The sequence below is a fragment of the Sabethes cyaneus genome, chromosome 3 (genome assembly GCF_943734655.1).
Source record: "Sabethes cyaneus chromosome 3, idSabCyanKW18_F2, whole genome shotgun sequence".
Lineage (NCBI taxonomy): Eukaryota > Metazoa > Arthropoda > Insecta > Diptera > Culicidae > Sabethes > Sabethes cyaneus.
Window position 1 is genome coordinate 97,561,416 of NC_071355.1, and position 17,596 is coordinate 97,579,011.

Below are 17,596 nucleotides of genomic sequence, written 5' to 3' on the forward strand. Positions count from 1 at the left end.
AGGGGGGGGGGCTCCTATACAAACGAAATACAAATTTCCTCATAACTCTAGAACTAATCAAGCAAATGGAACCAAATTTAGCATGTGGGTGTTTTTGTAGGCAAGAATATTTTCTATGGTGAATTAGGACCCCTCCCCACTTTAAGAGGGAGGGCTCCTATACAAATGAGAAACAAATTTCCTCATAATTCGAGAACTAATCATGCAAATGGAACCAAATTTGGCATGTGGGAGTTTTAGATGGCAGAATTTTTTTCTATAATGAATTACGACCCCTTCCCCTTTTAAGAGGGGGGCACCCATACAAATGAAATACAAATTTCCTTATAATTTGAGTACTAATCAAGCATATGGAACCAAATTTGGCATGTGGGGCTTTTAGGGGGCAGAAATTTTTTCTATGATGACTTAAGACCCCTTCCCCTGTTTAGGAGGGGGGGCTCCCATACAAATGAAATTCAAATTTCCTTATAACTTGCGAACTAATCAAGCAAATGGAACCAAATTTGGCTTGTGGGAGATTTTGGAGTCTTGAATTTATTTTATGATAGTTAGAGACCTCTCACCGCTGTGGTAGGGGGATATGGACTCCCATACAAATAAAACAGAAATTTTTGCGAAACTCAAAAACTAATCGAACTCGAGAAATTCGAGACTCTTCCATAAAACATTAGTCAATAACAAGACCACAAAAACTATCTATAGTAACACTAGATCATTCAGGACGAGACGGCCGCGAGTGTTGCCGGCGACCCGCCGTCGGAAGCGCCACTCACTGGGGGGAGGCAATTCTCCACAGAAATCACTACTGTCTAGGTTTATTTGTTTTCCTGGAACGAGCGATAGCGAGTAAGGAGATGATCGCGAAATGGTACTTTCTACAAAAAGGTTTTTCGCAAAATGATATTCGGCGAAATGTTGTACAATCATGGCGAATATTATTATCCGCTTTCTGGCTATGCAATGAGGGAACAGGGGAGTTGTTTTCGACTTTACTGTGAGAAAAAATTGCAAATTTGTATATTAAACTACCCATTCCTGGTAACTAATAAGCATTAGCATAAGCTGCAAATCAACGTATCTGGCATTTTATACTGCACGTTGTTGTATATTAGCTTTTTGACTGCTGTAAATTGGCTTCCAAAATTGTATTCAAATTCTTCGTGTCGGTAATTAGCTGTAAATTAGCATTGTCAGCACTATAAGAAGGTTATCAGTAAAATAGCTGTATATTTTGCCAAAATAGCATTTAAGTAGCATTTAAGACGACTTAAATGCTTATTGGCCTACATTTGAATAGCATTGGTGATGCTTATTGGTTACCTGGGATGCTTTCATAGTTACGTAACTGCCAAAATGAATCATCTAAGGTTGAACACCTCAGAAACTTGCAAAACTCGAGATTGTGACAAAGATCATCCGAGATACATGATTTATGTACAACACAGGTTAATTTGTGGCAATACGAAGTTTGTCGGGTCAGCTAGTAGTCGATAAAAATTCCGAGAGCTGTAACTCCTTCTAGAAATGAGCGCTAGCTCCGCTAATAGTCTTTGGATATATTGTTCAGTTTTGTAATTATAGTTTGGAAAAAGGTGAGCTAAATTTTATATTTTTTATTTGCGTGAATCGATTTAAGAAAAAGTTTTGGTACTCCTCGTCTCACTAAGCGGTACAAAACAGAAGCAAATTGCCTGTATCATGCGGAAATAAATTTTTAATTGAATTTTGTGGAAAACTGAGCAGTGACACTAGTAAAGGAGTATCAGCAAAAAAGCCATGTCAACCAGATGGTGTCATTAATATGATACGGAAAGCGGCATATTCTTGGTTGCTCTATCCGTATGGTTCACTATCTCATCATGATAGGATAAACTTGGTAAAAAACCCAGAATAAAAGGTGTGGATTTTTTGGCTTCTCAGTATGTATTATGATATTGTTCCGCGCGAGAGTGCATGAAACATGTTCTCGACCAAGATTATTATAATAGACCATTATAATCATAATGAGCTTTTACAACTAAGCAGGAGGGGTATCTGGTTAGACGATTGATTCTAGATATCTGAATAGCAGTGTTGTGACCGTCTTTTGCGCTCTCCTACGCCGTTTACCACACGACTGTTCACCAACACGTCCGTCCATAAACTGAAAGCTTCTTTTTTCAGGATCGGTCAGATGTAGACCAAGCGTTCAACTACACACACATTCATAACAACTTTGTCTGATCGAACTCTTTCGGCTTCCATCCAAGCAATTCAATGCAGCCTATTTCCCTTTCTTTCATTTGAATATGTCTACTCCCTTCGTCAGTTCCTCTCACGTTATCCCCCAACCACTTGTAAATCTGTCTTCTCCTCGGTAATCCCTATAAGTCAACACAAAGCCTGTTTTACGTTTTTGTACTTCCCCCTTTTTAATGGCCACCCTATTCCGCCTTTCAGAATTAAAAAAAACTTGTACAACTGCTATCGTTTCAAATACAAGAGAAACGCACCCTTTTACCCATTTGAACCTTTCTCTCCCCTTGTAAGAGATCGTCTCCCTCTTTTGTCATCCTCCCGGTGCTGATTCTTTTCTCTTATCTTATCTCACACTAACGCAGCCAATACTTGAAGGCATCCTGGAAAATGCCGATTGCTTAAATCGGTCATTTTTCTTGTCAACGGCCAGGCCAACTGCGCAGCATGTACCGCAGAGAGAATTCCAAAGAATTAAGTGGAATTAAAAATGATACTTAATTCCATTCAACTCATTGAAATCAAGGGGAAGGAAGAAAGCGTGGACCTCCCGTACCAAACGCTTCCCTTGAAGATATTGATTAATTTACAGATTACAAATTGTAGTCGTTGGGATTATCTTTGCTAATAAAGGTTAAGTGATACTCCGGACCCTCGGGGATGAACTTATGGCATTAACCATTGTCTGGCAGCAATAGGCCAAGGTTATAGCGCCTTTTTTCGCTCTCTGAAAATTGAAAAATTCCGTCTACCTGGCATCATTTTAATTACTTAGTAAAAGAATAAAATTTAGAAATAATAAAATATATGAATGCAGGAAAATCAAATAGATAAACGAGTGAAGTTATGAAACGACCTCACCGGCATTTGTTTCTTCGTCCATTCCAATAAATCCCGCCACTGAACAGCATTTTCGATTAAACTTGAAACAGTTTAAAGTCCTATTCGAAAGCTAGGTTTTGGGTGCCTCCGGGGCAGAACTTCATAAACCGCAAAAGTCACTACCGTATGCACAAGCGTAAATTCGGACCGCTTCCAGTAACAGTTGCCTCCAGTAATCTCATCCTCCCGGTGCTGATTCTTTTATGCAAAAAAACATGTGCTCATCAAACGACGTTTGATGAAGAACAGTTCAAAAGTTCCGGAGCTAGGGCGGAACATATATTCATACTCACGTCACGTAGCTAATTATGCATCAGTTTGCTCAATGAAAATCGTAATAATGGAAACGAAACAAAGGTTTATTTACTATATATTCCTCCTGGGTGGCACCCCCTCTTTTCTCAAAATCATTTGCACAACTGCAATCGGTTTAAATGCAAGAGACACGCACTTCCTTTTACTTATTTAGATCTCTCCCCCCTTGTTAGGTTTCTCCCCTTTTGTCAACTTCCCAGTGCTGATTTCCTAATGTCAAGGAACATGTGTCAAGTTCGATGAAGAATTGTTCAGGCATTTCGGAGTTATGGCCTCCCCTCCTGTTATGAATCCCCCTCCCTTTGTCACCCCCCTGAGTTCTGATTCCCTTATGCCAAGGAACATGTGTTCGGATAGTTTGATTCGGTACAGATTCTCTGTAGCACTTTTTACTGATGCTCAAAGCTAGAAATATTTATTTTGAATTTTAGCTTCTATATGTTTTGAAAATCGTTTAACTTACTTTTAATCTTTTCCCGTAGTTCTGAACCATCCGAACAATTCACGGTCAGCCACGGACAAACGTAAGGCAAATCTTTTGTTACTTGTTTAGGTTATATCCTTCTCAACGGCGCAACGATTGGGTTGGTTCTAGACCTGTCGTATCTGCAACTAACTCCGGCTACTCGCAGCTATTTACTGCTTATAAACCTTTCACGTACTATCTCTATCACTTCACTTCTAAAATTATTAAATTCGTAGCTAATAAATTTCGCTTCCACTCAATTTTCTTCCACGCAATCTTGCTCCTTTATAATTTCGATCTTTAATTTCTTATGCTGTTTTGTTTATATTCGATTTTGATGTATCTCACATAACGTCACCTCTGTAGTCAGCCGCAGGGGTGTGCTTACCGACTCACGACTGCGCTGAATGGTCAGTGCCGCCAGAACAACATGTGTGCCAAGTTTGATGAAGAATCGTCCAGATGTTTCGCAGTTCTGGCCTCCCTCCTATTATGAACCTCCACTCCCCCCTTCTTGTGAACCCTTCAGTGCTGATTCCCTTATGTCAAGGGACCTGTATGCCATGTTTGATGAAGAACCGTCCAGCCATTTCGGAGTTCCCAGATAACACAAAATCGTAATAGAAAGTTCACATTAAATCGTTTTCATGTCAATTTCACATTGGAATTGTATAATGATTAGAGTATGTCAAATCGAAGTGAACAATAAGTTGTTTTGCAGTCGTGCGTGTCTTCATATACAATTCATGACTGTGAATTATAAAGCAGGATAGACAATTGCAACATTTGATTATATCTATATCATATATTCAGGAGTATTTAGTTGCGTGTTATAAATATAGTATAACAAAGGTAAAAACTGCGCAAAATAGAATTACAAATAGTTGTCAACATTTTCGCACGTATATCGCCTCCACTTTGGTAAATTAACACAATTGTGAAAATGGTCCTAATCATACCGCTATTATAATCGTTATAATCACCATAAGATAAAGATTGATTTTCGTATACACGAGATTATGGCGATGGGGTGGGCTCAACCATTATAATTATGTTCATCACATCCTACACTTCAAAAATATGCATGGAGAATCACTCGTTTTCGTATGGTGAACATTCTTAACGACCTATTGTTTTTATGGTTACTTGACGAATAACCATAATTAATATACTCACCAGGCAATAGTTTTGATATTTTCATAGAAATTTAAAACAGGAAGTATTCTGAGTACTAGGCTCTGCAAATTTGTCACGAAGTCCATCTATTTATGTAAAGAACCTCAAAGTTAATTCGTGAATAGTTTACTTTTTAACCATAAAGCAGCATACATTAGGTTGATAATATTTTTCATTATAGTTTGTTATTGATTGCTAATAGATGGCGCCTGGGTCAAGCGAAGACACAAACCATGTTGCGCAATGCAACATGCATCATATACATAATACTACCAAGCTACAAAATCATGCCTTCTGCAATCAAATCACAAGACACCTACATGAGGTGATGCTGGTGAAGGTTGATACAAATTACAATTCTCCAGTCAATAAAAAAAAAGTATTCGGACAGTAAATAGGTATCGAATAAATTTTTCTTTTAATAATTTTACTCAGTAGGGTAGATGCTCCAGTAATGGAGGAGTTATGTCAGGGGATAGAATTATGTCGCCAGCACTAAATTGGTTTCCGAAAAAACGGCAAACGATTTCCTTCCTTACCGTACAATAAACCTAGTGTCGGAAGTAGTGCGCTGTATAGCAAATGAGACGTGCTATACAACGCACTACTTCCGACCCTAGGTTTAATGTACGGTATGGAAGAAAAATCATTTGCCGTTTTTTCGGGAGTCCAATTTAGTGCTGGATACACAATATTTAAACACAATTACAATGCTCAATTTACCAGTTTCCAACTCAACCTATACCGCTATCTAGTATTAGCGATACCGAGCGTGGCAGCCAATATTGGGATATGCGTTAATGGTTGTGGTTATAGTTACTATACTTGTGGTTACTTGGGTAGTCATGTAGTCGTAATGTGAAAACATGTTCTGCCAATTAAATATGGTAACAGTCACAAGCGATTATGAAATCTATAACTATAAAAATGGATTTCTGTCTGTCTGTCTGTCCGTATGTTCCTTATAGAATCGAAAACTCCCCCCACTAAGAGGGGGGCTCTTATATATATCTATACCTATAAAAATGGATTTCTGTCTGTCTGTCTGTCCGTATGTTCCTTATAGAATCGAAAACTACTGAACCGATTGGCGTGAAAGTTTGCATATAGGGGTTTTTGGAGCCAGGGAAGATTCTTATGATGGTTAGAGACCCCTCCCCCCACTAAGAGGGGGGCTCCCATACAAATCTACACCTATAAAAATGGATTTCTGTCTGTCCGTATGTTCCTTATAGAATCGAAAACTACTAAACCGATCGGCGTGAATACTTGCATATAGGGGTTTTTGGGGCCAGAGAAGGTTCTTATGATAGTGAGAAACCCCTCCCCCAATAAGAGGGGGGGCTCCCATACAAACGAAGCACAAATTTCTACATAACTCGAAAACTAATCAAGCAAATGGAACAAAATTGGACATGTGGGTGTTTTGGAGGCATGAATTTTTTCTATGGTGAATTAGGACTCCTTACCTTTTTAGGACGAGGGGCTCCCATACAAATGAAGTACAAATTTCCTAATAACACCAGAGCTAATCAAGCAAATGGAACCAAATTTAGCAAGTGGGTGTTTTTATAGGCAATTTTTTTTCTATGGTGAATTGAGACCCCACCCCTCTTTAGGAGGGGAATTATTACCCCTCCCCCTTGATTTTTCCAAGTGGGGACCTTTCGCTTGGATGTCTGTTTTCTGTGATAGGATTTCGTGTGAGTGTGAACAGACTTAAAATCTCTTTTAGTATCGTAGTTGCAAGTTTTGACAACGCGACATAGGATTTCGTGTGCGTGCGAATACCTGCTTGTATTTAGATAAATAACGCGCAATAGTTTTTGTGCGAGAAAAAAAGAGAAGGAAGTATTTTTGTTTTTGTTTTCATGCAAGTTTTGACAACGCGGCACAGGATTTCGTGAGAGTGCAAACAGGCTTAAAATCTCTTTTAGTATCGTAGTTGCGAATGGATAGGTAACGCGCATTGATGTTTCATAAAACATCTGTGTAACAATTGGTTGCATATAGGCTCCACCTCTTGCACTTTTTCAATCACATAACAGTCCGATAAAGGTAACTGATGCGAACTTTTACGATATTTGAATGTTTCTGTTATAGTTGCGTAACCCCTCATGCAACAAATGGTGCTGCTTGGGTAGTAATCATTGCTGTTGGAAACCCTTTGCACTTTACTGACGATTGAATCTGCGAAGAGTGGCATATTATCAATTTCCCACCCTTTCGTACGCGATGAATTATAACCGTCGCGGGCGAAACCGTCGTCAGAATCGTCGCGGGGTCAAATATCGTTTATTTTGTCAAGTAAATCAATAGTTTATGTGCTAGACAAGCATAATATATACTTATAACTTATTGCGGAATTTCCACCTATTTAGAGTCCCACGCGAAAATTATCAGCGTGGTTATTTTCTGCGTTTACCACACATGTTTGCAATTTAGCAATTTGAACCATCAGTTTTTCGTTATTGCCTCCCCACTGCACCCCTCCTTGCTTGACAAGCATAGTTTCAGTGTATTTAGTAAGTACACCCAATTCTTTTTTTGCACGGATTTTTTTTACACGGATTTTTTTTTGCACGACTTTTTTTGCACGGTTTCTCGAAATAACACGGTTTTTCTAAAAATTTACCAACAACAGTTGTACACCCAATTCTTTTTTTACACGGATTCTAGCACGCGGAATTTTTTTTGCACGACTTTTTTTGCACGGTTTCTCGAAATAACACGGATTTTTTTACACAGTTTCTCGAAATAACACGGTTTATTTTTGCACGGTATTTTTTTACACGGGACGCATCCCCCGTGTAAAAAAAAGAATTGGGTGTACAGGATAATTATTATTAAAAAACGTATTTGCGTAGGACTCGTAAAATTGCTGCAAGGTACAATACAAACAACCAAGCAGTTTTTTTCTGCGACGATTTCAAGCTATCAAAAAAGTGAGCAGCGCGTTTTGTTACCAAAGAAACGGGTAATATTGTGCTTTGCAAGAAATCTTTTCATTCTCGGAAAGTTCATAGCAAGCTGTCAAAATAATTCTGTATTGAGCGAAGCTGACAAATTTTCGTTAATTGAATATCGATATTTTTCACATATCGATACGTATACTCTATAGCTGAAAGCATTTCCACCTATTTAGAGTCCCACGCGAAAATTATCAGCGTGGTTATTTTCTGCGTTTACCACACATGTTTGCAATTTAGCAATTTGAACCATCAGTTTTTCGTTATTGCCTCCCCACTGCACCCCTCCTTGCTTGACAAGCATAGTTTCAGTGTATTTAGTAAGTACACCCAATTCTTTTTTTGCACGGATTTTTTTTACACGGATTTTTTTTTGCACGACTATTTTTGCACGGTTTCTCGAAATAACACGGTTTTTCTAAAAATTTACCAACAACAGTTGTACACCCAATTCTTTTTTTACACGGATTCTAGCACGCGGAATTTTTTTTGCACGACTTTTTTTGCACGGTTTCTCGAAATAACACGGATTTTTTTACACAGTTTCTCGAAATAACACGGTTTATTTTTGCACGGTATTTTTTTACACGGGACGCATCCCCCGTGTAAAAAAAAGAATTGGGTGTACAGGATAATTATTATTAAAAAACGTATTTGCGTAGGACTCGTAAAATTGCTGCAAGGTACAATACAAACAACCAAGCAGTTTTTTTCTGCGACGATTTCAAGCTATCAAAAAAGTGAGCAGCGCGTTTTGTTACCAAAGAAACGGGTAATATTGTGCTTTGCAAGAAATCTTTTCATTCTCGGAAAGTTCATAGCAAGCTGTCAAAATAATTCTGTATTGAGCGAAGCTGACAAATTTTCGTTAATTGAATATCGATATTTTTCACATATCGATACGTATACTCTATAGCTGAAAGCATAATCAGCAAAATTGCTCGCATCATGTGACGATCTGCATTTTACATTTGTTTTATAACACTCCGTACAACATGCTAACATTTACAAAGCTGTTATATGCATGCCGAAATTAACTATTTCAAAAAAAAACTGTATCCAGATTTCGTCCACGAATATCGATAGTCGATACCAGTTATATCGATACATTATCGCCCAATGCTGACCTCGCCAAATATTGAAGGATGTGCTTTTGTCCAGAACTGCCAAACAAATAGATTAATTTCTATTGTTTAGATATTTGCAACCCCATTCCGTACTTCTTAAATTTTTTACTATTTACACATCTTTTTATACTTATGATATTCAATGAATTTAAATCTATACCTATAAAGAAGGATTTCTGTCTATCTGTCTGTCTGTCTGTCTGTCTGTCTGTCTGTCTGTCTGTCTGTCTGTCTGTCTGTCTGTCTGTCTGTCTGTCTGTCTGTCTGTCTGTCTGTCTGTCTGTCTGTCTGTCTGTCTGTCTGTCTGTCTGTCTGTCTGTCTGTCTGTCTGTCTGTCTGTCTGTCTGTCTGTCTGTCTGTCTGTCTGTCTGTCTGTCTGTCTGTCTGTCTGTCTGTCTGTCTGTCTGTCTGTCTGTCTGTCTGTCTGTCTGTCTGTCTGTCTGTCTGTCTGTCTGTCTGTCTGTCTGTCTGTCTGTCTGTCTGTCTGTCTGTCTGTCTGTCTGTCTGTCTGTCTGTCTGTCTGTCTGTCTGTCTGTCTGTCTGTCTGTCTGTCTGTCTGTCTGTCTGTCTGTCTGTCTGTCTGTCTGTCTGTCTGTCTGTCTGTCTGTCTGTCTGTCTGTCTGTCTGTCTGTCTGTCTGTCTGTCTGTCTGTCTGTCTGTCTGTCTGTCTGTCTGTCTGTCTGTCTGTCTGTCTGTCTGTCTGTCTGTCTGTCTGTCTGTCTGTCTGTCTGTCTGTCTGTCTGTCTGTCTGTCTGTCTGTCTGTCTGTCTGTCTGTCTGTCTGTCTGTCTGTCTGTCTGTCTGTCTGTCTGTCTGTCTGTCTGTCTGTCTGTCTGTCTGTCTGTCTGTCTGTCTGTCTGTCTGTCTGTCTGTCTGTCTGTCTGTCTGTCTGTCTGTCTGTCTGTCTGTCTGTCTGTCTGTCTGTCTGTCTGTCTGTCTGTCTGTCTGTCTGTCTGTCTGTCTGTCTGTCTGTCTGTCTGTCTGTCTGTCTGTCTGTCTGTCTGTCTATCTGTCTGTCTATCTGTCTGTCTGTCTGTCTGTCTGTCTATCTGTCTGTCTATCTGTCTGTCTGTCTGTCTGTCTGTCTGTCTGTCTGTCTGTCTGTCTGTCTGTCTGTCTGTCTGTCTGTCTGTCTGTCTGTCTGTCTGTCTGTCTGTCTGTCTGTCTGTCTGTCTGTCTGTCTGTCTGTCTGTCTGTCTGTCTGTCTGTCTGTCTGTCTGTCTGTCTGTCTGTCTGTCTGTCTGTCTGTCTGTCTGTCTGTCTGTCTGTCTGTCTGTCTGTCTGTCTGTCTGTCTGTCTGTCTGTCTGTCTGTCTGTCTGTCTGTCTGTCTGTCTGTCTGTCTGTCTGTCTGTCTGTCTGTCTGTCTGTCTGTCTGTCTGTCTGTCTGTCTGTCTGTCTGTCTGTCTGTCTGTCTGTCTGTCTGTCTGTCTGTCTGTCTGTCTGTCTGTCTGTCTGTCTGTCTGTCTGTCTGTCTGTCTGTCTGTCTGTCTGTCTGTCTGTCTGTCTGTCTGTCTGTCTGTCTGTCTGTCTGTCTGTCTGTCTGTCTGTCTGTCTGTCTGTCTGTCTGTCTGTCTGTCTGTCTGTCTGTCTGTCTGTCTGTCTGTCTGTCTGTCTGTCTGTCTGTCTGTCTGTCTGTCTGTCTGTCTGTCTGTCTGTCTGTCTGTCTGTCTGTCTGTCTGTCTGTCTGTCTGTCTGTCTGTCTGTCTGTCTGTCTGTCTGTCTGTCTGTCTGTCTGTCTGTCTGTCTGTCTGTCTGTCTGTCTGTCTGTCTGTCTGTCTGTCTGTCTGTCTGTCTGTCTGTCTGTCTGTCTGTCTGTCTGTCTGTCTGTCTGTCTGTCTGTCTGTCTGTCTGTCTGTCTGTCTGTCTGTCTGTCTGTCTGTCTGTCTGTCTGTCTGTCTGTCTGTCTGTCTGTCTGTCTGTCTGTCTGTCTGTCTGTCTGTCTGTCTGTCTGTCTGTCTGTCTGTCTGTCTGTCTGTCTGTCTGTCTGTCTGTCTGTCTGTCTGTCTATCTGTCTGTCTGTCTATCTGTCTGTCTATCTGTCTGTCTATCTGTCTGTCTGTCTGTCTGTCTGTCTATCTGTCTGTCTATCTGTCTGTCTATCTGTCTGTCTGTCTGTCTGTCTGTCTGTCTGTCTGTCTGTCTGTCTGTCTGTCTGTCTGTCTGTCTGTCTGTCTGTCTGTCTGTCTGTCTGTCTGTCTGTCTGTCTGTCTGTCTGTCTGTCTGTCTGTCTGTCTGTCTGTCTGTCTGTCTGTCTGTCTGTCTGTCTGTCTGTCTGTCTGTCTGTCTGTCTGTCTGTCTGTCTGTCTGTCTGTCTGTCTGTCTGTCTGTCTGTCTGTCTGTCTGTCTGTCTGTCTGTCTGTCTGTCTGTCTGTCTGTCTGTCTGTCTGTCTGTCTGTCTGTCTGTCTGTCTGTCTGTCTGTCTGTCTGTCTGTCTGTCTGTCTGTCTGTCTGTCTGTCTGTCTGTCTGTCTGTCTGTCTGTCTGTCTGTCTGTCTGTCTGTCTGTCTGTCTGTCTGTCTGTCTGTCTGTCTGTCTGTCTGTCTGTCTGTCTGTCTGTCTGTCTGTCTGTCTGTCTGTCTGTCTGTCTGTCTGTCTGTCTGTCTGTCTGTCTGTCTGTCTGTCTGTCTGTCTGTCTGTCTGTCTGTCTGTCTGTCTGTCTGTCTGTCTGTCTGTCTGTCTGTCTGTCTGTCTGTCTGTCTGTCTGTCTGTCTGTCTGTCTGTCTGTCTGTCTGTCTGTCTGTCTGTCTGTCTGTCTGTCTGTCTGTCTGTCTGTCTGTCTGTCTGTCTGTCTGTCTGTCTGTCTGTCTGTCTGTCTGTCTGTCTGTCTGTCTGTCTGTCTGTCTGTCTGTCTGTCTGTCTGTCTGTCTGTCTGTCTGTCTGTCTGTCTGTCTGTCTGTCTGTCTGTCTGTCTGTCTGTCTGTCTGTCTGTCTGTCTGTCTGTCTGTCTGTCTGTCTGTCTGTCTGTCTGTCTGTCTGTCTGTCTGTCTGTCTGTCTGTCTGTCTGTCTGTCTGTCTGTCTGTCTGTCTGTCTGTCTGTCTGTCTGTCTGTCTGTCTGTCTGTCTGTCTGTCTGTCTGTCTGTCTGTCTGTCTGTCTGTCTGTCTGTCTGTCTGTCTGTCTGTCTGTCTGTCTGTCTGTCTGTCTGTCTGTCTGTCTGTCTGTCTGTCTGTCTGTCTGTCTGTCTGTCTGTCTGTCTGTCTGTCTGTCTGTCTGTCTGTCTGTCTGTCTGTCTGTCTGTCTGTCTGTCTGTCTGTCTGTCTGTCTGTCTGTCTGTCTGTCTGTCTGTCTGTCTGTCTGTCTGTCTGTCTGTCTGTCTGTCTGTCTGTCTGTCTGTCTGTCTGTCTGTCTGTCTGTCTGTCTGTCTGTCTGTCTGTCTGTCTGTCTGTCTGTCTGTCTGTCTGTCTGTCTGTCTGTCTGTCTGTCTGTCTGTCTGTCTGTCTGTCTGTCTGTCTGTCTGTCTGTCTGTCTGTCTGTCTGTCTGTCTGTCTGTCTGTCTGTCTGTCTGTCTGTCTGTCTGTCTGTCTGTCTGTCTGTCTGTCTGTCTGTCTGTCTGTCTGTCTGTCTGTCTGTCTGTCTGTCTGTCTGTCTGTCTGTCTGTCTGTCTGTCTGTCTGTCTGTCTGTCTGTCTGTCTGTCTGTCTGTCTGTCTGTCTGTCTGTCTGTCTGTCTGTCTGTCTGTCTGTCTGTCTGTCTGTCTGTCTGTCTGTCTGTCTGTCTGTCTGTCTGTCTGTCTGTCTGTCTGTCTGTCTGTCTGTCTGTCTGTCTGTCTGTCTGTCTGTCTGTCTGTCTGTCTGTCTGTCTGTCTGTCTGTCTGTCTGTCTGTCTGTCTGTCTGTCTGTCTGTCTGTCTGTCTGTCTGTCTGTCTGTCTGTCTGTCTGTCTGTCTGTCTGTCTGTCTGTCTGTCTGTCTGTCTGTCTGTCTGTCTGTCTGTCTGTCTGTCTGTCTGTCTGTCTGTCTGTCTGTCTGTCTGTCTGTCTGTCTGTCTGTCTGTCTGTCTGTCTGTCTGTCTGTCTGTCTGTCTGTCTGTCTGTCTGTCTGTCTGTCTGTCTGTCTGTCTGTCTGTCTGTCTGTCTGTCTGTCTGTCTGTCTGTCTGTCTGTCTGTCTGTCTGTCTGTCTGTCTGTCTGTCTGTCTGTCTGTCTGTCTGTCTGTCTGTCTGTCTGTCTGTCTGTCTGTCTGTCTGTCTGTCTGTCTGTCTGTCTGTCTGTCTGTCTGTCTGTCTGTCTGTCTGTCTGTCTGTCTGTCTGTCTGTCTGTCTGTCTGTCTGTCTGTCTGTCTGTCTGTCTGTCTGTCTGTCTGTCTGTCTGTCTGTCTGTCTGTCTGTCTGTCTGTCTGTCTGTCTGTCTGTCTGTCTGTCTGTCTGTCTGTCTGTCTGTCTGTCTGTCTGTCTGTCTGTCTGTCTGTCTGTCTGTCTGTCTGTCTGTCTGTCTGTCTGTCTGTCTGTCTGTCTGTCTGTCTGTCTGTCTGTCTGTCTGTCTGTCTGTCTGTCTGTCTGTCTGTCTGTCTGTCTGTCTGTCTGTCTGTCTGTCTGTCTGTCTGTCTGTCTGTCTGTCTGTCTGTCTGTCTGTCTGTCTGTCTGTCTGTCTGTCTGTCTGTCTGTCTGTCTGTCTGTCTGTCTGTCTGTCTGTCTGTCTGTCTGTCTGTCTGTCTGTCTGTCTGTCTGTCTGTCTGTCTGTCTGTCTGTCTGTCTGTCTGTCTGTCTGTCTGTCTGTCTGTCTGTCTGTCTGTCTGTCTGTCTGTCTGTCTGTCTGTCTGTCTGTCTGTCTGTCTGTCTGTCTGTCTGTCTGTCTGTCTGTCTGTCTGTCTGTCTGTCTGTCTGTCTGTCTGTCTGTCTGTCTGTCTGTCTGTCTGTCTGTCTGTCTGTCTGTCTGTCTGTCTGTCTGTCTGTCTGTCTGTCTGTCTGTCTGTCTGTCTGTCTGTCTGTCTGTATGTCCGTATGTTCCTTATAGAATCGAAAACTACTGAACCAATCGGCATGAAAATATGCATGTAGAGGTTTTTTGGAGCCAGGAAAGGTTTTAGTGATGGTTAGAAACCCCTCCCCCCACTAAGAGGGGGGGCTCCCATACAAATGAAACACAAATTTCTGCATAACTCGACAACTAATCAAGCAAATAGAACAAAATTTGGCATGTGGGTGTTTTCGGTGACAAGAATTTATTCTATGGTAAATTGAGACCCCTCCTCTCTTTATAAGGGGAACTATAACTCCTCTCCTCTTTAAAAGGGGGGCCTTCCATACAAATTTTCTCATAACTCGAGAACTAATCAAGCAAATGGAACCAAATTTGGCATGTGAAGGTTTCTGAGGGTAAGAATATTTTCTATAGTAAATTAGGACCCCTCCCCACTTTAAGAGGGGGGGCTCCTGTACCAAAGAAACACAATTTTCCTCATAACTCGAGAAGGAATTAAGCAAATGGAACCAAATTTGGCATGTGGGTGTTTTTGGAGACAAGAATTTTTTCTATGATGAATTGGGACCCCTCCCCGTTTTAGGATGGGGGGATAATATATACATGAAATACAAATTTCCTCATAACTGAAGAACTAATCAAGCAAATGGAACAAAATTTGGCATGTGAAAGTCTTCGATGGCAAGAATATTTTCTATGGTGAATAAGGACCCCTCCCCACTTTAAGAGGGGGGGCTCCTATACAAACGAAATACAAATTTCCTCATAACTCGAGAACTAATCAAGCAAATGGAACAAAATTCGGCACGTGGGTGTTTTTGGAGACAAATTTTTTTTCTATGATGAATTGGGACCCCTCCCTACTTTAGGAATGGGGGCTCCTATACAAATGAAATGCAAATTTCCTCATAACTCGAGAATTAATCAAGCAACTGGAACCAAATTTGGCATGTGAAAGTTTTCTAGGGCATGAATATTTTCTATGGTGAATTAGAACCCCTCCCAACTTTAAGAGGGGGGGCTCCTATACAAACGAAATACAAATTTCCTCATAACTCGAGAACTAATCAAGCAAATGGAACCAAATTTGGCACGTGGGTGTTTTTGGAGACAAAAATTTTTTCTATGATGAATTGGGACCCCTACCCACTTTAGGAGGGGGGCTCCTATACAAATGAAATTCAAATTTCCTCATAACTCGAGAACTAATCAAGCAAATAGAACCAAATTTGGCATGTGGAGGTTTCTGGAGGCAAAAATATTTTCTATGGTGAATTAGGACCCCTCCCAACTTTAAGAGGGGGTGCTTCTACACAAATGAAATACAAATTTCCTCATAATTCGAGAACTAATCAAGCAAATGGAACCATATTTGGCATGTGGGTGTTTTTTGGAGGCAACCATTTTTTCTATGATGAATTAGGACCCCTTAACTTTTTAAGAGGGGGGGCTTTCATACAAAAGAAATACAAATTTCCTCATAACTCGAGAACTAATCAAGCAAATGGAACCAAATTTGACATGTAAGTGGTTTTGGACGCAAGATTTTTTTCTATGGTGAATTGAGACCCCTTTCTTCTTTAGAAAGCGAGTTATAGCCCATCTCCCCTTTAAGAGGGTGGGCTCCCATACAAATGAAATGCAAATTTCCTCTTATCTCGAGAATTAATCAATCAAATAGAACCAAATTTGGCATGTGGGAGTTTTAGATGGCAGAAATTTTTTCTATGGTGAATTACGACCCCTTCCCCTTTTAAGAGGGGAGCTCCCATACAAATGAAACTCAAATTTCCTTATAACTTGAGAACTAATCAAGCAAATGGAACCAAATTTGGCATGTGGGAGATTTTGGAGACTTGAATTTATTTTACGATAGTTAGAGACCTCTCACCCCTGTGGTAGGGGGATATGGACTCTCATACAAATAAAACAGAAATTTTTGCGAAACTCAAAAACTAATCGAACTCGAGAAATTCGAGACTCTTCCATAAAACATTAGTCAATACAAGACCACAAAAACTATCTATAGTAACACTAGATCATTCAGGACGAGACGGTCGCGAGTGTTGCCGGTGACCCGCCGTCGGAAGCGCCGCCCACTGGGGGGCTTACAAAACTCGAGATTGTGACAAAGATCATCCGAGATTCATGATTTATGTACAACACAGGTTAATTTGTGGCAATACGAAGTTTGTCGGGTCAGCTAGTAATACATATTTTTGAATGTAAGAGGCTAAAAGACGTTTTTTTATGTAGTTTTAGTTGCTAAAGCATCAGTAACAATTGCACATATAAACCAAAAAATATTTGGCCACCTTTCCTTGTTCTCGTTGCGGTGATTGACGATGCGGGTTACCGCCGCAACAGGATGAAAATTTATGTAAATAACCGCAATATCTACTTCCTTTAATATTGTGCGTGAAGTTGAAAATCATAATTAGAGCGCAGCTTATTTGGCAACACGGTATACTTCCGACCAGAGCTGCAAAGATTCAAAAGCATACTGTTAAAATGCGCCAAAATGAGTTAGCTACGAAATCAGCAACCTATGATTCGTGCTACCTGGTAAATGAATTAAGGGCGCTATGATGAACGCCGCCGTCCAGTATGTGAACTTTGTTTTTCCTTTAGCGATTGTGGCAGTCAACTCATACATGCTATCACTGAGTCTGAACTTTAAAGATTAAATGATTTTTTTCCGGGAGCGCCTATGCGTGAGTCAATGCGTGGTCAAGAGTGTTCATAAAAGTGCTTATCATATAATTTACATTGTGTGTTCAATCACGAATGATTAGTTCAAACGCTATTAGATTTTCATTTTTTAGGTATATGCACTATGCAGCAAGAGTTTTTGTTTAGTTGCACAATCATTGTGGTTAGAATTAAAGTGTTAAGTAAAAAATCTTATAACTAAATTCTTGCGAACATAAGTGCAATGCATGTTAACTGCCTGTGTGTCTGGAGGCGTTACTGAAAAAATCATTTCATTTGTTGAATGCTGATTTTTTTGATAACTGAAAGTAGCTCACTAGACTGCATAGGGAAAGTAAACGCGCGCAAATTCAAAATCAGCCTTTGGAGATGTAGCCAGGCTTGCCATTTCCTCACTCATTGTGCAAAAAGTGCAACTTTTTGACGTAGGACTACGTCTTACGGCAAGTTTTGAGATAGGGTGTCATTCCAAAAAACGAAAAATGCGAGCGTCACGAAAAATGAAAGGTTTTGAGCGCTAATAGCTCAGCGGTTTTCCGATCGATTTTCAATATTCTTACACCAATCGATCGGAAAATCTTCTAAGAATTAACCCAAATGAAGAAAAGTATGGATTCTTGATGTTGAACTATTGAAAAATTGAAAATAATGAACCTATGTTTTACCAGAAATCTCGCTTCGTGATTGGTTGGAAAATTCTTTACGATGATCTAAACCTATACCAATTTGATATCTGATATTTGTTAAACCTAGACCATTTTGATGTCCTTGCTTGGAAACTACGCCAGAGAGAGTAACC